At 31.9% G+C, this 25,032-nt stretch overlaps 1 pseudogene across 1 annotated transcript in view; it reads right to left on the bottom strand.

Moving 5' to 3' along the window:
* Positions 1-507: 507 nt before the first annotated feature.
* The window catches only part of LOC143245127 (uncharacterized), a 123,091-nt pseudogene continuing 98,566 nt past the window's right edge, over positions 508-25,032 (bottom strand). The window contains exons 27-39 of the transcript XR_013025482.1: positions 23,258-23,428; positions 22,227-22,505; positions 21,487-21,662; positions 19,325-19,568; positions 17,424-17,531; positions 17,028-17,099; positions 16,486-16,608; positions 15,726-15,965; positions 12,899-13,033; positions 12,417-12,572; positions 3,598-3,906; positions 2,157-2,443; positions 508-1,731 (exon numbers count right to left, since the gene is read on the bottom strand). The product of XR_013025482.1 is annotated as an uncharacterized LOC143245127 (transcript). The remainder of the gene's footprint in view (positions 1,732-2,156; positions 2,444-3,597; positions 3,907-12,416; positions 12,573-12,898; positions 13,034-15,725; positions 15,966-16,485; positions 16,609-17,027; positions 17,100-17,423; positions 17,532-19,324; positions 19,569-21,486; positions 21,663-22,226; positions 22,506-23,257; positions 23,429-25,032) is intronic.

Raw genomic sequence — 25,032 nt, 5'->3', positions numbered from 1 at the left:
TATGTTATTATCAAACGTTTTATCATCTGGTGTAAAGTATGCTTACTTTTCTTCCTAGTACATGTTATTTCTTTACCTCTGATTTCTAAGGCATTTTTCCTTTGGCTTTTATATATCTTACTACAGCCATAACATAAGTTATGGAAACACTGAATAATGTTGTTTAGTGATAATTCCTTTTTACATTAATTAATATAAAGTCTGAGCTAAAACACAAAGACAGTAAGATTAGAATTTATTGTCAAATAAGTTACACCAGTATTGATCAACTTTGTCTTCTGTTGTTTTTTGCCTATTAGATACATTTGATTCCAATTTCTAGACAATGTTGTTGTTTCTACTATTACAATAGGTTCATAAATGACTTAAGCATTTATTCAAAACTTAAGGAAATCTATAGAATTAATTATAATACATGTTGTAAACAGAAAGTCCACATATGTCAAAAATTGTATCAGCCTGGGTTACTTTATTAGCTATTTTAAATTTATTATAAGAAATCAAGGATTATTCAAAGATATCTTTTATTCAGAATAGCTAGTTACATAAAATTTGCTTGTCAAAGTTTTGGCAGTGTTCAATTGCAATGATAATACATCTTCATTCTAACAAATTATATTACCTGGTTAGCTACATGTTAACATTTCTTTGAAAGAAAACTTGCTTCAACTGGAATTTACATAGTTTTGGTAAGTACCTGTTGCCTTCTTTCTAAGAAAGTAGTTTCTTCTGTTCATTATTATAAAATCATTGTAAAACATATGGATTTAATAACATAGAAACTCTGTATAATTTTCAAAACTTTTAATTAATTTTAACACCTGCAAATAAATTTCTGAACAATTTCTATAACATTAAAAAATCTAAAAACATTGTGTGTTATTTCTCAAGGTTTGCAAGTATAGGCACTGGGGTAAGCTGTAAGTTTCCTTTCAAAGTATAAAAAAATGTTCCTTACAACAATCAGGATGCTCTTTTTCTCCTGTTAATAACATGTAGCACCAGAGGCAGTGTAGCTGCACAAGAAGTGATAAACAGATAACAAAAACATTGTCACTACATGCCTTTTTTTACTCAGCACCCTTAAAAGTATAAAAAAACAAAGTAAATATGTCAATTTTTTTCCTTAACACAGGACTTTATACATTAGCTACTTTCAACAACAAAACAAGTGAGGCACACAAGAAACTAGATGCAACATGCAAGCACATTAAAATATATAAAACATTGTAATTACTTTAAAACACATACATACACGTATGACTTTTTTACTATAAATGTTACTCAGAACACATGAGATAAAGAAATACATAACAAATTATATATTTATGGAAGCTTCTAGGGAAACTGGTATTATTAGTTCAATTCATCAGCCCTTACCCCCTTTTTCTCCTAAAGCAGTAACTTTATAGTAGAAATATGACTTGTAGTTCAAACATAAAGCTTATAGATCCTTCATGGTGAAGAACCAAAACTTGTATTTTTAATGCAAACAGCACACCTACTAACACGAGACCTAAGATTACCAGCTTTAAGGGTCTCACTGGCAGGTCGTTCAAATTGAGCTTCTGGTTCAATGGTTGTCAACCAGAAACTGAATTTGTTAGCAAAGTAATGACAAGTACCACGAGCTCCATTACACTCAATGAATGGTGTAGCTCTGAAATCTTCCAGACAGCTACCAGGGCTGGACAAAGACTGACCACCTCCTTCTGCACCAGCTGCTGTGTGCTGTAAACAAAATGAAAACTCCAAATTAACTCTAATGTTACCATACTAGATCTCTCAAGGTTTTCAATATCATAATGGCTGCTAAATATTATGCAAATATGGCTCTTCTACTTCATGTACTACTCATCATTCAACACTACGTTTTGTGCAAAATATTAAGTGAGTAATTATTTTCAATGCACTTTTAATCAAATATTCAGTCAGTTAACTTATATAGTAATTTTTGGGCACCATACTACAGACACAAAGAGAGAGAAGAAAAATTAACCCACTGATGTTGGCTACTCTGAATTCATGCATAATTTTTACAAGACATACACTATATACAGCACACTCACACTCAACTGCTGGAGACAGACTGTACTCTCTATAGTGAACCAGTAGTCAATGGGTTAATAGTAGGAAACAGATATAATGTGGCCTACCATTGCAAAACTGTAACCAATCCAAAGTACACTCCAATCTCTTGGGCAGTCAGGAATGCTCAGCGATTGACTGTGGACAGCAATAACATTAGCAGGTGCCTCACAAACAACACAGCGACTGATGTACTGACGTATAGCTTGCTCTCCAACAGGCATCATTGGAATAGGTGCAGTAGTAGAAAGCCAATAGGATTTATCATTTCGACTGGCATAGTTACAAACACTATTAAAGTCACAAAAGAGGAAAGGCATGGTGCTGTAACGTCTAAGACAGGAACCAGCATAACCTAAAACACAGAGAAATAAAAACAAACACAATTTGAAAATTTTATCCTTAACATAAAAACTAAAATGTGTAGATATTTGACTGTTACTAGCTCATGATAGCCACAACATTGTACTATAATGATGATATTTACTTAAAACATAGCCTTTATAAAAACTGCATAACATATGTGCATTTATTTCATGAATGAAATTGTTTAACCAAATGTCACAAATATTTCAAAGTTTTTATACTCTGCAGATGTGTTGATCAAATTTTTTTTATTTAGAAATAAAATATGTTTTATTGTTTCTGAACTATTTAAATACTTGTTTGTTTTTGAATTTTGCATAAATCTATCTGTGCTAGCTGTCCCTAATTTAGCAGTGTAAGACTAGAGGGAAGGCAGCTAGTCATCACTACCCACTCCCAACTCTTGGGATACTCTTTTACCAATGAATAGTTGGATTGACCATCACTAAATAATGCCTGCAAGGTTGAAAGGGCAAGCATGTTTGGTGTGATGGGTATTCAAATTTAAATAAACACAACACTAATATTAACTTGAAAATTCAGAGTTGAAGAACAGCAGGAGAAATGAAAAACAAACATGAATGTGATGTTACAAAATAATTATTTATCAATTCATCTTATCAATAGCTCTATTAGGAATGTTTGTAAGAAACTACACAAACACCAGCAATGAGATATAAATATACCAAAATGTCCATTCTAAACAAATTTATCATACACAGGTTTGCATACTGCAATGTTAAAGAAAAAACTGAAACACACGTATCATGTTGCTTATACACATTAACTTTCAATGCATTATGAAACAATGAGAGTATTTTAGTTAGTTGTTTTCAATTAAGGACAAATTCCAATTCTCAAACGACAACATGTCGTGTATCAATTTCTATGTCCTTGATGTGAATGAAGCCAAGTAGGGTAAACAGTTTATTTTTTTATCAACACAAACAGAAGATCTATAGAGTGATGTACACAGAATTACAGGAGGATTCAAGTACATTTCACTTATTACTGTTAGGGGTAACCAAGTGTAATTTACTTCAAGATCTGAACAAGTAATGAATGTGATAATAAAAGAAATTGTACATTATGTATACAATAGTTACAAAATAATTTATTATTTCTATAATATAAACATCATACCTAAGTCTTGATGGTGAGCTTTCTCATTGCCTTCAATGTAAAGTAAGCTGTATCCATCCCAGACATTTTTCATGCCCAGTGGACACTGAGGCACATTTGGAGATTGGCTGTGTCTTACCAAAAGGATACCCATAAGATAGTCACCACCTGGAAGGCCTGGGGGTCCAGGCAGACCTGGAGGACCTTTAACACCAGGATTACCAGGTGGACCTGGTATACCTGGAAATCCATCAACTCCCTTTAATCCTGGAGGGCCTCTCAATCCTGGTAAACCTGAAGGTCCTCTTCTTCCTGGTTCTCCTTTAATACCTATAAAGAACAAGTCAGTCAAGTAAAATAATTTTGTTTGTCCTTGACAGGATTACTCAGATATTTTTAATGATGTAATGACAGTAGCTTCTGTATTTAGCGAATGTTAAAATCTACTATTGAAGGAAAATGTTTCTCAGTCTGAATTATTTTCATAGATCTACTTCACATTTCTTCTTTCAAAAGAGCATAATCAACCAGGAGCTTTGTTTTGTTTAAATTGTATTTTTTATTAACTATTTAACAAAAAAATCTCCTAATGAGTAATATAACAAAAACTGTGTATTATTTTTTAACCATATTAAAATATTCCTGACTACATAAAGCTTATTTTTATTCTATTAACTATTTGACAAAAAATATCCTAACAAGTAATATAAAAAACTATGTATTATTTTTTAACCATATTAAAATATCCCTGACTACATAAAGCTTATTTTTATTCTTTATCTTGTTCATTGTTCAAGATTCAGGGCAATTTGAAGTTTTCACAGTAGGCCAGATGGAGTTCATCATTTAAAAGATAACAGGCTCAAATAGATCATGAAGATCTTAGTAAATCATGACATTCAGTAAATAAATTTTTCTGTATTGGAAACTGAATAAAATCAATGATTTTTGTCAGGAGATCACATAAACGTCCTTGAAATTCTAATCTCCCACTGCTCCCATATTTCATATTTTATTAATGACAAGTCATATCATTGTGTTTGTTTCACTTTTATAAAAGTTATCTTTATAAAATGATTTATAAAATGGAAAATAAATATACTTAATTGGCAACACTGATCAGTAACAGGGTTTGAACTATGTACCTTTATCAGTAAGAAAGCAAGTGTCACGTGACTATTGATGAAGTGGTATTGTTAGCATAAAATAACCTCAAAACTACAGTTTGACAGAAGTCCAAAATAATAAAACTGATAATAGGGTAAAGAACAAGAACCCTTCAGGATTTTCATAATCCTATTATCACAATAAATAGTTCCAAAATGAAACACTTAAACAGTTATTGCCAAAAATTGCATTTTTACAAAAGAAAAGATTTTGTAAAATATGTAGCAGTGTAAAGTTCTTAATATCAATGTATGATTACATAAACTGATTCTTAATGGATCTGATGAGAAACTTTAATATTTTAAATTATTTTACAGTAAATAAAAATATTTATATAAATTTGAAAACAGTGATTTTAACAAATATATAATATACATAATGAAAAATAATTTCTAACATTTACAGCGGGAGAGATAATTGGAATTACTTATTTGGACATTTCATACCTTATGCAGGTGTATTAATGTAGTTGTATCACCTTCCTTATATAAGATCTGCTACTGTATGGATCTCTTTAGAACCACTGAAGATCCAGATAGTAGCAAATAAAAGAATGGAAGACTGGAGCTTACTAATAATATTGGTATTTATGTCCAAATATCATGATGGGGACTGGAATGATAACTTGAAGGCCATTCTTCTCTTTCCTCCATTGATATCTTGTATTACAATTATTTTTTTTATTACAGTTTTTATTTTGTGAATGTTATTTTTGTGCACAGCCACTTTCTCACACATGACTGCAGACAGCAAACAGTAGAAAAGAATGTGACATTGTGAGCTAAAACACCCACATCTGCTCTTTTGATGTAATCCTTTTTTTAAAATGTTTGTAGTTTTCTTACATGATCATATACTATATTTGATCATCTCTACAAATAATTGAAGTCAGATTTAAAATACAGTTTTTCATATGTTATAACACAAAAACTACAATTTTTCATTTTCAAATGAACCAAATTTCCAGCTTTGAATGACCTAATGTCACCACTGTGCTTAAAAGGTTAGGCTTAACTCATAAATAGTTCTAAGTCAAAGGTATTAATTACTCATAGGATGTACATAAGTGGGGGCGATTCAAGACATTTCTAAGTTCCCTCCCCACCTTTCCATCTTGGATTGAGAATACTATTAACATAGAGCCAATGGTAAGTTATGTCTAATTTTTGAAGGTACTGATACCTCAAGTAAATGTGAATTTGAAAATTTGACTTGCAGGGTTTTCAATAACTTGTATTAAAGAATATATTCTTGCAGAGATTAAAGCAAAAAATGTTTATACTACTTATTTTTCATGTAATAGAAAAACAAAGCAAAGGATAAAAGGATAAAACAAAGCAAGCAGAAAATTTGTCAACATTACTACCCATCACTATTAGTGCAGAAAATAATGCTCAAGTTGTTTTAAATAATGTTTCTCATAAGAATACAACTGCTCACTCATATTTCTGTGGTGAAAGAAAATCTGTTTACTTAGTAATTGCAGATTTACCTCACACACTTGTCACCATTTTTAGAAGAGTTAAATGAAAATTATGTCCTCCTTTCTGATTTGTGTTTAAAATAAAATTTGTAGTTGCAACAAGCAGACGTGTGTGATTCCTGGATAGTTCAACAAGTATGATCACAAATCATTCCCTTGTTTCAGCTTATAAGGGATGGCAACAGATTTTCCTGTCACATTTCAGCATGTTGACACAAGAATTTATATAGAGAATCTTGTGCCCATTTTGATGGATGGAACCAATGTGAACCTTTAATTCTATGAGGTATATGTACTTATTTCCTTGCTAAAACTTTGCAACTTATGGATGATTTACATGAAATATACAATGGTTTTGGATGTACTAACTTATATGTCCATATTCATAAATAACGTTTAAAGCATGTGAGATTTTGACAGGGGTATTTTATGATGTGCTCTTTTCTTATCAAGCTGCATGTCGTTTTTTCATTTTTTGTGGCAAATTATACTGCAGGGTATTTAAAGAAATACCAAACAGATAAACCTATGATTCCATTCATGGCATAATACTGGAAAAAGATAATAATGTGATACATAGATTCTTAAAAGTCTAAAAATGTAAAAGGACTCAATAATATTTATAACTTATGCAAGCAAGAATAACAATATGCTTAATTACACGAAAACTGATGGCTCAAAGTACTTAAAATAACTGTCAGAGTCCAGAAAAACGAGTGAGAAGGTCACATAAAAATTTTGCTTAAAAGCAAGGAAGTGCTTGGCTTACATATTGAGGAAGTTACTCAACAAGACTTCCATCAAAGTAAGTTTGTTGCAAAATGCTCTTTATCTGAGTTCATATGAAATGGTCAAGGTACTGAAGAGTCCAAAGGATTTTGAGACTAGACTATAAAGAATTTTGACATATTAGATCAAACTAAAATGTTTTCCACAATAAAATTCAAACACTTTTTTTGAGGAAAAGTAAAAAATAGTTAACTTCTTCACATGACAGTAGTAGACAAATGGATTTGGATATTTTTTCTGAAAAGCTGGAAGATAAAAGAGAAATACCTTGAGCTATGTCCTTTAGTATAGCTAGTGTTGTTTCTCTAACATGAATAGACCACTGGATAATAAGGCTTTTCACTAAATGATCTTTAAAAATATGAAAATCAAAGATGCCATAGTTAAAGCTGGAGGTGTAGAACAAATATCAGTATTACTGCAAGCATGATTTATTTTGCAAAAGTGTCAGGACAAAAGTAATAGTATTTACATGCACAGCAATAGCCTGAAAGCTCCCAGACACTTAACAAATTGTATTACCAGGATATGATGGAGCTAAGTGATAAAAAGAAGTGACTTTATATGACATCAAATATCGGAAATAGGAAGATAACAAGGCTGCAGATGAAATAAATAATCATCCAAGAAAGAATAGGTCCTCAAGTACAGAATATGGTACTCACCTCTCCAAACAAAAATTTGTAAGTGCCACAAAACTATCACTGAAACTATTTTTTGCATATTCATCAAGATTTTGAATGAGCTCTCATCCATGCATGTAATAACATGTACTGCACTAGCCTATATCACTGAGAAAGATTAGACCTTATTATTCTACAAATAGAAAGGCTACACAACAACCTTTCACAGTATTCCCCTTGAGCATGTGCAACTTATGTAAACTAAAATTTATTCTTTTCCTTGACACTACACTCTTAAAATGTACAATTATTCTTACGCCTTTTGACAAACAAAGGATATTTTGCACTGCACCTAAATTTCAAATTGAGTTATATTTTATAATACAAATTACTGTATTTGCCAGTGTTGAAGATAGATAAAAATAAGGTTGCAGCACTTCCACCAATCTTACCAAGATGTTTTGTGGATTGTTTAGTGACTTACAGTACATAAATCCTCTTGCCCACTTCTTGTTTTTTTGTGATATATATGCTCATCATATCTACCTTTGAAAGTGTCTACCTTATATTACCACCATAATATCTGTATTACTATCAGTAATAATGTTATTCTAAGCCTGAGGAATTAAAAACAGTGCTGGTATTGCAGCACCATATGTATGGTAACCTGTTCTTGTTTATTTATTTGTTATTTAATACTAAGTAACTTACACATGTCATTCTGGGTCATATAGAAGAGCTTGAATTACTGTCTAGTATCAAAACGCTTCCTCTTGGCTTAGGTTTAGGCCTATGAACAACATAACCTTCAGCCTGGAAGACGCAGCAAAAATTTTATAGACTTATTCCAGGGAAAAATAGTCAAATTCGACACCAGAAAATACAGTATTATCTTTTTCAATTAATTCTAGTACTTTAAACAAATATAAACAAATTCTCATATCTATATTTCTGAACCCTCCCACGATCCAGACATCTCAATATGAGTCATATTATCTAATTTCTGTTGCAAGTGGAGGTACTGTGATGGTGACTGATGTTACTGCTGTTGTATAAGTAATTGGTTCCATCTTGAATTCTTTGTCACAGATCCAGAACTCCTGACCTTCTACTTCTATAGTTTAAGACAAATTTTACTACTTCTTATCAGACCCTGCCTTAATTTTGTTTCAGATTCTTCCATCTTAGATGAGTATTAGGTAAATTCATGTTTGTCTTTTCCACTCTGATATTTCACATAACTGAAATTATTTTTCTCATTCCAGTTATTTCTTTCTGTTGGTACACAGATGAATTCATTGCATGAGCCTCAAACCTCAGGCTTCATTTTTTTTACCCCCTTGCCTGAAATTTGCATTAATGCAAATTTTGTTGTCTCAGCTTTGTGTCAGTTCTCAGTTGTTACACTTTCTCTATCCTTGAAACACTTCTTTCAGGTTGGGAATCTTATGTCTTTCCTACTTTGACTCATTCTTGCTTTCAGTCTTCTCATCTCTTTGTCTTTTGCTTGCTCATCTTTTTCATTATCTGCCCTCTTTACACATTGCTTCTAAGGCTTTACATCATGACCCCAACAGCTGTACTGGGAAAAGTTTCTACAACACGTTCTACATGCAGATTTTAATTTCTTATACAGTAGCAACCCAGGTAACTTGGTTTCTTTGTTTCTGGAATTTGTTTAATTGGAATGTATACCTTTTTGGAGCAAAACCATCTCAATCTTATCACAGAGAACTGTTTGTGACATCCTTTCTTTGAAAAGCTTTTTTTTGGAAAGTTCCTCATGGTTTAGAAACTAGAATTGAAACAGCTCACAAGTAGTCATCTCTTCTCACTTGCTTTCCACTCATTTAGGTCCAAGAAAAGCAGCAGATTTCCTATCTTTGTGAGTCAAGTTAGGTTTTCCTTATTGTGCTCTTGATCCATTTCCAATGAACAAGCCATCAAGAGCCTCAGAAATGATTTATTTTTGGAGCCACTCCTTGGCTCCGGCTCTATAGGAGCTTATCTCTTACAATTTATGCATCTTTGAACTCTATTTGTAAAAGACTATTGGTTCACAAAAAGTGCAAATTTATGAGCTTTCTCTCTCTTTTAGCTCTCAATCTCCTCTTTCTCTTAATTTAATCTCTTTTCTGCCCCATCAGATTTTTTGTGTCTCCAGTGTTTGGAGAAGACAATATTTTTCCTGCAAGTAATGAATGCAGTGGAACAAGTCCTCAAGTCAGCTCTGGGGTTTCAATTCTATCTTTTTATTGTACCCCAATATACAGAGGATTGGCAAACCATCATAGACGTGTTGCCATTAAACCAATTTCTTGTTGTTCCATTTTCAATATGGCAGGTTTCCTCAATCTGAAGTGGATGATTTTTCTTGGGTTGTGAAGAATGGCAGTGTTTCAGATCCTTTTCTTCACATTCTAGTTGATCCATTACTCAGCATCTGATTCATTTTAGAGTATTTATCAACTTATTTACTAGGCTGATTTAGCTTTATTCTTTACATCTACATGCCAGGAAATTTCTGCTTTTCAAACCTCTCATTTCTTCTTCTCTTCCTATATGAGATATTTTGTTTTTTTGAGGGGCTTTAGTCTATGTACAGTTCTTTAGTCCTTTAGAATGTGTTCTTTCCCTTCAATGGACTTTAGCAGACTGGTGGAACATGTTCAGAGGTTTGTTGACTGCTCTTAGTTCTCTTCCCCAATCTCTTCTCTTCTTCTTGTCTTGGTGGCTCAATTAATTCTTCTTTCTTCATAACCATGAAATATGACTGTTGGTCTGCTATGTCCTGGGAACCTTGAGCTTAGATGGGGACCAAATATCTAATGTGGACAAGATCTGTCTAACAAAGTAGTAATTACATAAGTCCTCTGGTATTTTAGTAGATCTGTTGTCATTTTGGGTGCCCACTTATCAATGGATTTGGAATCCCCTTGGCACCAGGTTTCCAATTTTTTTTGTTTCTAGTTCTGGATTCCGCTGCCATACTGGATGGGCTGAGTCAGGATTAGTCAAAGCTTTTTCTGTATGCCTATTCTCCTCTTTACTTCTTTCCAAGGCTGTCTTTAATTTACTGGGTTTTCCTAACTGTTCTCCTTCAGCCAACTCAGTCTTGTACCTTGTACACCCTCCTTGTTGGAGGTCCCTCTTACTTCAATCTAGACACCCAGTTACTACCACCATGTACTTCACTTTCATTCACATGCACAATGAGTAGCCTGTTTTTTTGCAGTTTATTAGTAAAAGTGTATGGTTTATCCACACTGGTCTCTTAACTCTTTCCTTGTCCCAGATCATTTAACTCTTCCTCATCTTACTTCCTTTCTCACTTTGTTTTTTGAGTGTGGTCTATCCATTTCTATAGCTTCTAATTACAGAGAAGCATTGCTAATTACATCATATCTTTTCCCTGGACATTCTATTTTTCTTTCTTCAGTTCCTATGAACTTCTTCAGAGTCCTTTTAGTCAGATACTCTCTTTGTCTGATTTCTTTACCAGACTGGAACTTCAGTTTAATTTTCAGAGCTTTCAAAACTACTCCATTTAAACCATTGGCCAACTGGTTCCTGTACTGAGTTTCGTTTAACACATATTTCCTACTTTTATAATAGAGTAGTGGAACCAATAAGCTGCTGGATAGGGAGTAGATAAGGTATTCCTCTTCATATCAGACTATACTCCTGGTAATATATCCAGTAGATGCACAGTTCGATGGGAAGCAGGTTGTAACCAGCTAGACAGATCTTGGGGTTTTCTCACGAAGCAGGTCTGGAATAATCTGTCTGAACCTGCAAATTCTTGTAAATATTTTTCACATACTGGATGGTTTCATATTTACTTTTGTAGCCACACTTAATTTCTAAGGTCTGCTGACACATACAGTAGTTGAGCTGTCTCTGCATTCTCCCACCTTCATGACACTTTATCAAAAATAACATGTCTTTCTGAACAACCACTAGTATTGAGCAAAGAGTTCTGTCTACAAGTGGTGGTTCTTCTAGGTTACCTGTACCCCTAGTAGAAGACACACTCTTTGAGTTTTCCCTTTCAAGAAAGGAGTTATTTTTTTCTGTTTACACATGGATAGAGAAAATACAGAAGAAGTCAAGTGTGTAAGCATGGAAATAAAACAACCCCAAAACAGGGTACAATTCACCATTCTGTACTATGAACAACATAGCATCACAAGTTATTTAGCAGAATTTGATTTTGTAGTGGTTATGAATGATATAATATGAAATGCTCTACAAAATTACTAGAAAATTGTGAAATAAGATATGACAGGTGAGCATGGCAAATGATTTTTAAGAAAATAAAATTGAAGGTTATAAAAATTAGACTCTGCCTTAGTAACATTATTATTATTACAGTGAATAATTTATAGTAAACTGTGTACTTTAGAGAGGGGTGGTAAATATCTCCTTATAAAACTAAAAAAATCGAAATTTATATAACATTAAAAGTTTATTAACTTTGCTTTGACATTAAGTATATTGGTGTATAATGATAATAAAGTAGTTTAATTAAGTTGAATGTAACCTTTTAAAAGGTTGTGACGTGCTCACAGAAGCTTACTTCTAGTGATAGGGTTAACTAATACCATTTTCAAAGTAGCATAAAAATTGCCTTTTATGTTCATTAACTAACTAATATAACTGTCAAAGAGTTTTAATGTGTGTTGAAAAAGAGTTTAAGGGCTTTTTCAATTGCTTGCTGGGCTGTATTGAAATCTTCTTTGCTAATCAAACCAAAAAAATCCTAAAGATGTACTAACCTTCTATTCCTCGAGGCCCTCTTGGACCTAAATCTCCCTTTTCCCCAGGTTCTCCTCTCCCTCCAGGCAATCCTCTATCACCCTTCTCTCCTTGATACAAAGTTAGGGGTGGTTGTAATCCTTTATCTCCTTTTGGACCCCTTTCACCTTTCTCACCTTTAGTTTGAATAACAAAATATTTAAAAATTGTATTAGAAACAATATCAAACAGACATGAAAGAAATAACTTTACATAAATTGATGATATTCACTTTTGCAAGGAAAAAGATTTCAAGAAACATTCTACACATTGCTTTCCTCAAGTTAGTTTTTATTCTTGCAAGAGTGTATTTCTGTTTATGCTCAGTTCAGTATTTTACAAAATTCATCAAAACAAAATACTTTAAAGGTTATTATTATGGATTTATTCTATTAGTACTAATAGGCAGAAAAGCTGTATAGATAATGTGTTTTGGTCTTCTGAGAGTTGGATCAATACTTACCTGGTCTTCCATGAGGACCAGCAGGACCTGGATAGCCACGTTCACCCTTAAGACCAGGAAAACCTGGACTTCCAGGTAAACCAGCATTTCCTTTGTCTCCTTTAGGTCCATCAAGCCCAGGAAATCCATCTTGACCTTAGTATAACAAATGTTCAGAATATATTACTTTAATAAATATCTAAAACAAAAAACACTGTACTAATCAAAATTAAAAATGTTTAAAATTACTCTATATATATATAGTATAGTATATTTAACATTTTCATTTAAGACAATTAACTTCTCAGGTTATATTTCATGTAACTTATAAAGACAAGTAAAGTAAATGGGGAAGAATTTATCTTTGATAATGATGATTGTCCTTAATATAATAATTAAAATCAACTTATTACAAAATCATAATCATGCTAAGAAAGGATAAATTCAGAAAAAAATAAGAATATCCCATGAAAAAAGAAAACTTGTTTGGTACAATATTTCTGTCAAAAAGTTATTTTTGCTGGACTCAATTTCTTTATTAGTATTTTTTATTCCTATAAAAGTTTCTAGTTATTATTTTGATACAATGGGCTACCAATGGCCAGCAATTTTCACAGATTTTTCATAAAGAACTCTTAATTTAATTTAAACTGTTTTCTACAAAGACTAAATTTCACCTATAGGCTTTATACTTTTCTAAAGCTACAGTTGGATTTGCTGCAATTTATAGTGTTGCTTAAATTTTCAACTTGGAAATCACAAGAATTCATGTTTTCAGTTGAAAATAAAATTTACACAGATTTTAAAGAATGATTTGCCTCACAGTTTTTATTTTAAATTGGTTTTAAACCATTGATTTATTGATGACGAGAAACTCACTTAAAATAAAAATGTATCTCAGAATGGCTGGTATGGGTATTAACACTTTTATTGATAAATAGAAAACAAAGGTTCAACCTTCCTAGGTCATCTTCAGGTTAACAAAGAGAGAGTTTGCAACTATTGATGTAACATCAGTGAAATCAATAGTAAGAACAACAAGCAAAAGAATGTCTGCCATGACAAGAAACTAAATAAATTAAGGTGCCAACAACAAAAAAGACACCAACATGATGAACCACCAACAAACCTTGTAATTAACAGATCCGACCAAAAATTAAGCAATGAAGAAATACATCTACTCAACAAAGGACTCAACTTTGCAGTAACATCTAGAAATATTCCATCCATTGAAATGAAAGCCTGTCTGAAAGATCAAGCTAGAAGACTGGTGATCACTCTACACAAACTGAAAACACTAACAAAACAAAGGAAAACAACCATTGGAAAGAAGACAACTTCAACAACAATTCTACTGACAACCAACAACCCATTTTTCCAGGTAGAACTGAAACATCTGTTTCCCTGAAACATCTCAAAACAGTAGTTTAAATACTTTACAAAGATTTTTTACACAAAACTATCAACATAATTTCATAAAAAGAAAAACTAAAAAACAACCACACACAAAAATATATTAATTCTATAAACAACTTTAAACAAGACAACAACATCAAAATTCTAAAAACAGATAAAGGAAATGCTATAGTTATAATGAACACAAATAAATACATTCAAAAAATGAACAACACCCTGTCAGATACAAACAAATTTAAGCTAATAAACATAAATCCAACAAAACACACGAAAACCAATTAAACAAAATACTACTACAAATGAAAAAAAATCAATATAATGTAATGCAAGAACAGCCATGACTTATATATTGGAGAAACAAGCAGAAAAATGGAAATCAGATTCAAGTAATACAATAAACACAAAACACCTTCACATGTTTTTGAACACTGCAAATCAAATAAACACAGCATAAACATAAACCATAGAAAATACCCAGATACTAAGTAGGGAAACAAATATAAACAAATGCAAAATCAAAGAAGCCATACTTATACAACAACTAAAACCAAAATTAATACAATATAAAGGAACACCTTTATACCTATACTAATTAATAATTTAATATCCAACTGTAATGCCCCTTATAATTCTGTACCCATTTATACACTTGTCCATAAGACATGTGCCCAGTAAGTCAGTTGCAAACTCTCTTTGTTAACTTGAAGATGACCTAGGAAGGTTGAAACACTGTTCTCTGTTTATCAATAAAAGTGTTAATATCTATACCAGTCACTCTGAGATACAAACCACTGATTTACTTTAAGTGTTGTCAAATTTAAAGATAATATTTCTACACTTCAATATTTATGGGTTATTTATTATTACCTCCATCACTAAAGATGAATGAAGTTCATGTTTCCATCCCTATGTGTGTTTGACAGCAAGATTTCTTGAAAATGGCTGAATGGATTTTGACAAACATTGGTACACAATTGGGTTTTGACCCAACTTAGAAGCAATTAGTTTTTGGAGAGTCAAGATCATAGAAATATAAAAAAAATCCCAATCTGTTAACATAGAGACTGATTTTTCACTTTACGTTTGCTCTATAATGCAGTCAAACATGATTGGATTTTGCTGAAATTTGGTGGAGTTGTGTAGAATATTATTTCTCATTGTCCTGTCAAAAATGGATAATGATAGACATATAAATATAATTTATAATTTTTTGAGGGCCAAATATGATCAAAGCTTCAGGGTGGAGGTATATGCTCTACTGAGTGGTGGTCTACTTATCTGTTTTCATTGTGGACATTGTTTTTCAACACATGTAAAAAAAAAAACATTTAAATGCAGTGTCATGAATTCTTTGCACATCTACCAACAATATCCTATGGTATTACAGTGTATCTACTGGTTTAAACTTCAGAATTTCAAGAGATTACTGTACCTGGAAGACCAGGTTCTCCTTTTTCTCCAAGTGGACCAGGATGTCCAGGATAACCTTTTTCACCTTTGCTTCCAGGGAAACCTGGGAGCCCATCATTACCCTCAGGGCCAGGAAGTGCTTGTCCTGGAATCCCAGGTAAACCTGGTGCTCCTCTATCACCTTTTTGTCCAGCAACTCCAGGTATACCTGGTTCTCCTGGAGGCCCTCTTAGTCCTTCATGGCCTGAAAATCCTTTGTCACCTAGATGAATTCATTAACTCCAAATCAAAAACAGAAAATATAAAGTGAATTATAAGCAAAATAGTTTCTCATTTAGTATTCATAGTAATTTGTACAGAAATGTGGAATATTGTCATTGGATTATCTATGCATCTTTTCATTTGAACACTCATTTACTTAAGCCATATCATAACTGATTACAGTTATTGGGAAATACAGCTTACAGAATCAAGTTGTAAAGAAATTCATCAGATTAATCTAATCAGAATAACATAAGTTAAATCATTTAATTTATGCAATTACCTTATGATCCTAAAAGTTATATAGTATATGTTAGAGAGAGAAATAGCATCAATATTGTAGCCCAAGGGTATTTATTTAAACTTTACATAAATTGTTTATATAAAATCTTGACCATAGTTTTTCTATTTCTTTAAGCTTTTGAAATTCAGTCTTCTTATATAAGAATATCCAACAGAATTTTACTGAATCTCATTAAATTCCTCTAATAAGCACTTAGAAAAAGATAAAATGTACACACCTTTTTGACCAGTTTCACCAGGTATTCCATCAAACCCAGGTCGACCAGGTTCACCAGGTTCTCCTTTCTCTCCAAACCCAGGAATTCCTGGAAGTCCAGGTGGTCCATCAGGTCCAGGTGGCCCTAATAACAAATAAAATATATCTTAGTTAATGTTGGTTAAAACGGCTTGCCTTCTAAGCAGTTTTTCTACAAAACATAGTCTACCTGATATTGGTTAAGACAGCTTTATGAGAGTGTATCACAGAAAAAGATGTGGTCTAACTAATTTTAGGTTAAAATAGTTTGTCTGTCTAACAGTTGATTACACTAAGAGATACATTCTAGCTGAGGTTGATCAAAACATCAGCTTTCAGTTCTGACTGATTATTACATTAGAAGATAAAGTGTACTGATGTAAATAAGAATTACTTATTTTTCTGTCAGTTTATTAAATAAACATGTACAGGCTAGTTGCCATTAACATACATTTTATTGTATTATATAAGTGAGTTACAAGAGTCATAGTTCTGTAATGTATTATGAACTTTACAAAACTCTACCTGTAAATCCTCGTATTCCATCTTCTCCTGGTCTACCATCCAAGCCTCTTTGTCCACGGTCTCCCTTTATTCCTAATAGTTATATTTATTTTATTCACACCTCTTTGTTTCATAGTTGCAAATTATAACATTATACTACCTGTTAAAATTCATAAATAAAAAAACCAAACAATATGTTATTAATTAATTCTAATTAATTTCAAAATATAAATAGTACTTAAACAAACAAAATATAGTTAAGCCCTAAAAGATAATATTGTATGAACTACCAAAGCCCCAAACTAAAATTCATAAAAATGTTATCACCAATATACTTAATTGGCTTAACTTCAACAGAAGCTAACAAGAAAATAACTGTAATTGTAAGCTCACAAAACACAGAAGAATATTTTATACCTGGCAATCCAGGAACTCCATCAAGTCCTCTATCACCCTTTTCTCCAGGAGGACCTCTTAAACCAATTCGTCCTACCTCTCCCTTTTCACCCTTTTCTCCTTCAACACCTAAACACATTCAATTAAAGTTCAAGGCTGAATTTTCCAACTCAAATCTTTTCATTTTCTTTAAGTCACACAACATCAAAACTCATACTTTTTTGAAGGCTTAATATGGATCTGTACTATTACTACAAGAGCAGGATAGTTAAATCAGTTATGGACAGGCACTGGTTATATCAGTTTACATCATGAAAAATAATCAATTAATGAAAATTACATCATTCTATGTCAGTAAAATAATTAAATTTTTGTTTTAATTATTATAACTGTCAAAGTAATAAAATATTGCTATTAAGATTTCTCATTAGTTTTTATTAATTTGAGATTTTTATTACTTTATTAATTGGATATCTGAATAACCATTGGGCTTATTCAGATATCCAATTTCAATAACTGCCTTGTATCTGTTTCAATTACCAATATAAGATTTTCATTAATTTTTTATCTTGCAGTTTATATGAGAAACAGTGTTCCCAATCTATCCTAACAACAAAGTATGAGTAACTGGACTTCACATTTTCATATTTCAACAACAGTTGTTTTATTTGTGATGGCCATACTCATAGACTATTACTCTGTAGTCCACTGTTGTCCCCCCTCCCCTTTTGCATGTTTTCCAAAGTACACCAACTGTGAATAAATACTGATTGGATGTCTTTGGGTCTCAGATCAGAAACTTATGTGAGATATTCTTTTTTAAATTTGAATTTAAAGGTGGGAACACTAATTAATTTTCAAGCTGTCTCAATTGCATTACTAAATGATAATTCTTCACTGCTATAGTAAACTACATAACTTCTTTTAATATCATTCCATATAGCAGCCTCATTTAATGTTAGAATTGTTAAATTCCAAATTATTTTCACCTGCTGTTGATTATGAAGACTATTTTATATTCAATTAAAGTTTATTTCAATTTGTGTCTTTACTTAAGTACAGTTTATTTTATGTCTTCATAGCATAGCTTTCCTAATCCTATCCAATCAGGCCTCCTCCATTTTTCTTTGATATTCAAAAATTGTTTTTATATTTTACACTGATTTCAATGGAGTATGTTGTTTTTTTCCAATCCATGTGTAACAAATCACTTTGTTTGTCCTTCCACATATTAAATCCTTAAACCTTTAGATTTTGTGGAGATCAAGTTACTGTGTAATTGGCTAATCCAAAACTTTCTCAAATTAGTTGACTGACGATATGTCAAAGTTTATTGTTAAGTCAGTTGAAAGAAATACTCTCAGACCAGTTGACTGATACTAAAAAGTCTTTAGAAGAAAGTACCTCAAATAAATACCCTTAAACCAATTGTTCCTTGTTATTGTAAAGATACCATTAAACCAGTTGACTAATCTCAGTTTTTTACAGGGTAGTGGAGAAAGAAATTGTCAGTTCAGTTTTTAAATTACTTTTGTTACATTTGTAAATAAAGTTGGTTTGTGTAAAATTATGTTTCAATAGTCCAGTGAAAAATTTTCAAACCAATTAATAGCTATTTCATTAATTCTTTAAGTTGATTAACTAAAAGGAACACTATCAAATTAGTTGTTTAATGTAACATAAATTAGCATATGGGAAAAGAGTTCACATACATCAGGTGTTTTGTTTAGAAGAAGTTTATGCCAAGAAATCAATTTTGTTGTAAGATGTTTTGCCAGCTTTGGATATTAAGTTGTAACACTGAGGGGACATTTTTGGTTTAAAAGAAATCTACACTATTTAGCTTCATATACATATTTTCATATATTTGTTAACCAAGTTACTTATGAATTACTATAAAATGCTTAAAACTGTTCACTTACCTGGCAGTCCAGGTATGCCCGGTTCACCTTTATCACCTTTTAAACCTTCAAATCCAGGTAAGCCTGGTCTTCCTGCTGCACCATTGTCTCCCTTAACTCCTGGGAATCCTACAGGCCCTTGTTCCCCAGGTTCACCTTTATTTCCTGATAGTCCTGGTATACCATTACTTCCTGGTTCACCAGGTGAACCATCTAACCCATCTAAGCCAAGTATTCCAGGAGGTCCTGGTTCTCCAGCTTGCCCCTAATGTAATCAAACAGTAATGGTATGTAAATTGACATATTTCTCTAGTATAGTTTCTAACACATATTCTATTATTTAAGTTCCTTTATGACTTTCTTTCCTATTTGGTTTATTTGGTTGCAAGCTTACAATATTTTGAAGAAGTTCAGGTTAAGGTTTGTTAGTAATATTCCATTTTAATATTTCAAGTATCTAATGATTAGCTTTTCAGTGGCATAGATTTAGCCTCTGGTTCTTTATTATGACCACTTTAAGTTAAGGAATAAAATATGACACATTGAAAAATATTATTAATAACATCATTATAATGTGAAATTCTGTTAACTACTTGTTTCTTTTAATTTTTTTTATCAGTAAATATTCACATTTTTTAAATATATTTTCAGGCTCACATCAACTAGAAAAAAGGTAATTGTTGAAATGTTTTGTAAGTAAGAAACCAAATTAACATAAAGTGGTATTAGTGATATACCACCTTTATTTCAAAGAAAATAATTAGCTTATGCAGATGGGTGAGAGGGGTAGTAATGGCTAATAATTAAACAGGGGTACAACAGTTTCAGGCTAAGGAATATCAATTATATTATGACAGAAAAGTTTTATGAAAATTGCAGATGACTGGTTTTAAATATGAGACATTATTTACATAGTGACTGAATGATTTCAGATTTAGAACAATATACATATTAGTCTTGTCACAAGACATTAATATCATGCCTACTATATTTTTAAGGATTACTTTCTTTGTCTATTTTCTGAAGTATTTTCATGAATTAGAAAAATGTATGATAATAGTATTCAAAACACACAATATTTGTCATATCCATTACCAATGATATGTTTTGCTCAAAGTAACTCGGGCCATTTTGGAATACAACAAATACAGTAATAGTCTAAACACTATTCATATAAGTTATTTGATGCAAGAATTGTTATGGAGTGTGCCTTTTTAAAGTTGACAAAAATGATTACAATTATACTTTTCATATAACAGAAAATCATATTGTTTTTTTGTGATCTTGCAGAAAACCCATGTTGTGTAAATTTATATTCGGCAATCTAACCCTTTAAATACTGATAGGTGGTACAAGCGACATTCAGAATGAATGTAATTATTTAACAGTTACAGCATAAACTTTTACTTGTAAACATTTTGTAAAAGTTTTGCAAATAATATTAATTATTTTATTGAAGAAAATAATACAAAGCAGTAATGCTTTGCTTAAAAAAATTTCAGATGATGAAATTGCCTGATTTGTTTCAATGTCAGTTACAGTCTCATAGGGTCGTAACAACAAATTAAATAGTGTCAAGCCAGTTTTAGTAAAGAAAAGCTTTGAAATGTATTTTATTTACAATTCATAATATGACACATTCATGAAAAAATAAAATTAACCATTTTGCCTCTCACATTCAATATTTATTTTAGCAAATTCACAATAATTAAATTCAAAACCTAGATAAAAAGGAAGACAGCTTCATACTTTTCTCCTCTTATTATAACAAATGAAATTTAAAGTTTCTCTGAACAAAGTTCTTTATCACCATCTCTAGCTCACATAACTCAAAACTTTTTTTTTAATCACAAACAAAATTTATATCAAGTCATGAAATGAAAGCAAGGCAGAGACATTGAAAGATAGTAATAAAATAATAAGATTAAACAGTGAACAATGAATGAACTGAAAACAATACAGAGACAGTAGTTAGCTGCATTTGAAGCAAAATGATGGTAAGAGAAATCATTAGTTAATCATAAAGAAAATGGTGGCAGAATAATAATACATTAGAAATAATAGTTAGGTATTCATTAAATGGTGTTAGAATAAAAACAATAAACAGCAGTAAAATAGTGTTAAAAAAGTGTTTCCAGGATATTAAAAAATCAATTAAGTTTAGTATTGTCATTCTAACTCACTCTCTCTCCTTTCATGCCATTAAATCCAGGTAATCCATCTGCACCCTTTTCACCAGGCTGCCCAGGATAGCCAGGAGGACCTTCTAAACCTCTGTCACCTTTAGGTCCAGGTGGTCCAGGAAGTCCTCTTCCAGGTAAGCCTGCATCACCTTGTTCACCTGGTAGACCATCTAGTCCTGTGTGGTTAAAATTGTGTAATAGAGTTCAATCTTTTATATAAAACAAGTTATTACCTGTTCTAAAACTACTGCTAACAGAAACAGATATTCCAAAAACATCATGTCTTGAAGTACTGTAAATAACAGCTATATGGAAACTATTATTTATATTACTGCTGTTAACAGGTAAAAATAAATTTTTAAAACAAAATTACTACATCTTTTACTTACCCTGATACTTTAGTACGAAACAAAGAAAACAAGATTTAACTATAATGTCAAGAAGTTTCACAGCAAGTAAAATATGAATGTTATAAAAACTACAGAAACTTCACTTTAATAACATTCCAGAAATGATACAAAAGTAGTGTTCTGAGAATACTTCTATTTCACATACACACACACAAAGAGTATTCAAATGTAAGAAGTGGGAATATGCCCGTTTTTAAATATTACTTTTTCCGATATTTATCAAACAATTAGATTTAGTTTTGTAAGTCAAGTACATAAAATAATGTCTTAAATTCCAAATATTTCTTAGTACACATTCAAAAATTCACACTTTAAAAATAAATAATGCACCTGGCAAGCCTGGGTTTCCTGGTGGTCCTTGTACACCAGGTATTCCTGGTTCACCTTTCTCTCCTTTAGCTGATGCAAAACCAGGTGATCCTTTAGGACCAGGAAGTCCAGGAAATCCTCTCTCTCCTCTCTCCCCTTTCAAGCCTTGAGGACCTTCTGCACCAGGTGCACCATCGAATCCTCTATCTCCTTTTGGTCCAGGAATTCCAGGACGACCATCTAATCCTGGATTTCCTGGTTGACCAGGGAAACCCACACTTCCTGCATTTCCCTTATCACCTATGGTAATGAAATGATAACTTGCTTAAGAAAACTTGAAAAGAATTCTAATAAATATCCAGATTACTTCTATTGGGTAAGGGCTATTTAATGAAATGAATTTCAATAATTAAGTAAAACAGCATTATATACTTAAATAAAAAATTAGTGTTTGGAAACAAGTTAAAAACATTTTAGTTTAATTTTTATTAAATAGTGGTATTTTAGTATGAATTGAAATATGATCATTGTGTTTAAAGTTATAATTTTAATGCTTAAAGCTTAAAGCTGGCAAAGCCAAAAGGCCTAACATTTCTTTTAAAACAAAATTATTGTAAATGTTCTTCTCCTTTATTTTTCTTAATTTTACCACTACTGATTTCAGATTAGAATTATAAAAAAAAGTTTTCCATTACACAGCGTTTTTTATGATGAGTTTAGATACTAAAAAAAAAAGGTATCTTGGGCAGTGCCTTAGAAAAGGTTAAACTTAGATACAAAAGTGTTTTTACACACCAATGATTTGAAATCCATCATGGGCACATTACAAGAAATGTAAAAAACTCTTGCACTTTAGTGTGATTAAAATCTTACCACACATACCTTCATGAATTTGTTTATAATGATTGGTAAAGGTAAATAAAAAGACTTGCTAAAATCTGATATATATTTTGGAAAGTAATTATGTAATTTCTTTCTAACTTATGTCTTATTTTTATTTTTTCAACCAGTCAAGTTTTATAGGTTAAAATATCAAAGAAATGTTGCAAAACCTTTTTGTCCAGGAGTTCCATCGAGTCCATCTCTTCCAGGTAATCCAGCCTGTCCAGGTTCGCCATCAATACCAGGAAACCCTGGAATACCTGGTTCTCCTTTTTCTCCCCTTGGTCCTCTTGGTCCAGGAGGACCAGATAATCCTGATGGTCCAGGGTACCCTTTATCACCTATATATGCAGAATACAAGTTTACTACATAAGTGCAATACTACCATAAATCTTCAGTACTACAATATGTTTTTTAATAAAAACATAGCAGCAGGTGTTGTTACAATAGTGTGACCATATGCCATGAATTCAAGAACAGCCCCCAGCAAAAGAATATTGCCAAAAGTAGCACTGCTGAAGAAAACGAAATGGTTCTTAAATAACCAGCTTTGGAAGATTCTCTTTATTTACAACAAGTGCAATGGACATTTGTCTTATGCTTAATATGTCACTCCATATTTTCAATTTTCAGTGGAGGCAGGGTATTGATAAAACAACACCAAGGTGTCAGTAAATGAAAAGCTGCCCTAATAGTGTGTGCCAATTCAAGCTCTGTAACTGATTTATTTTGAAAAGTTAACCCTACACAGAATGAGTGTGATCTTGCTGCCCAGGAAGGGCTTTTCACATATCATACTCTTAGACATAATCACAGCTTCAGGTTAATGGACTGAATTACTAAATTAAGTAAAAAAATTCCTGTGCATGGACAAAGTTTGAAGTAATAGTTACAAATGTTTGGGCTGCATGGATAAATGAAGAACTAATTAATGACCTAAAAGAAGTTAAATATGTATCACTGTTAGTTGATGCATCAAATCATGGACATCTAAAACTAATTTCTGTCATAATAAGCTATTTCAAGGCTTATGATGGAAGTTTGTCTGTAAACACATAATTACTGGACTTTGTTCAGCTTAAAGAAGAGACAGTAAAAGTTACTGCAGAGATAATGAAAGTTATCAATAAGTATTGACTTGAAAATAAGGTTGTGGCATTCTCAGCAGATAATTCAAGTACAAACTTTAGCAGTCAACACAAAGAAGGTAGAAAAAATGTGCACACAAGAGTAAAAAATTCTTAAAATGAAATGTGGATGGCATTGGATTTCCTGCTCATATTGTGCCACAACTGTGCCCAAATTCCAACAGACACAATTTCAGCAGATATTGAGATTATAGAAATCAAGAACTTTGAATATTTTAATATGTATAGTATTTGCATTAAAAGACTGAAAAATATTTGTGAGTATACTGGGCAAGAATATGAAAATCTATTGGGACATAGTATTGTCAAATGGCTGTCGATATAGCCAACTTTACAAAGAATGCTACAACTTTATGAACCATAGAAATAATTGTTCATGTTAAAAGTGTCCAGTAGTTCTCTGCAAACTGTTGTTCACATTTATTCAGAAAAACTTGACTTATTTTATGACACAATCAAATCACTAGAAGGAGAAAACCATTGTGCAGTAGGGAATGAAAATGAAACTGGCTGAAAGTTGTGAAGAAGACTTTATGTCTGTTTTGGTGAGAGAAACTGTTTAAAGATCTGGAAGAAGTGGAATTTGTGGCATGCCAGTCTAACCTTAATGTTTCAAGGTATTTCTTTGACACTGCTATAAAAACACAAATGCATGGGGAAAATATACCTATGTTCTGAGAGATCTGAAATGTCAAAAGAATAACACTGTTTACTTTCAAGGTTAGAAACTGAAGTGGCAGTGGAGTTACAACAGAAGATATACCCCAATTTAACAATTGAAGAGGATGCACTGTTTG

Source organism: Tachypleus tridentatus, chromosome 1 (assembly GCF_004210375.1).
Source record: "Tachypleus tridentatus isolate NWPU-2018 chromosome 1, ASM421037v1, whole genome shotgun sequence".
Lineage (NCBI taxonomy): Eukaryota > Metazoa > Arthropoda > Merostomata > Xiphosura > Limulidae > Tachypleus > Tachypleus tridentatus.
Note: the sequence above shows the minus strand (reverse complement) of the source record. Positions and strands in the feature narration are given on the sequence as shown.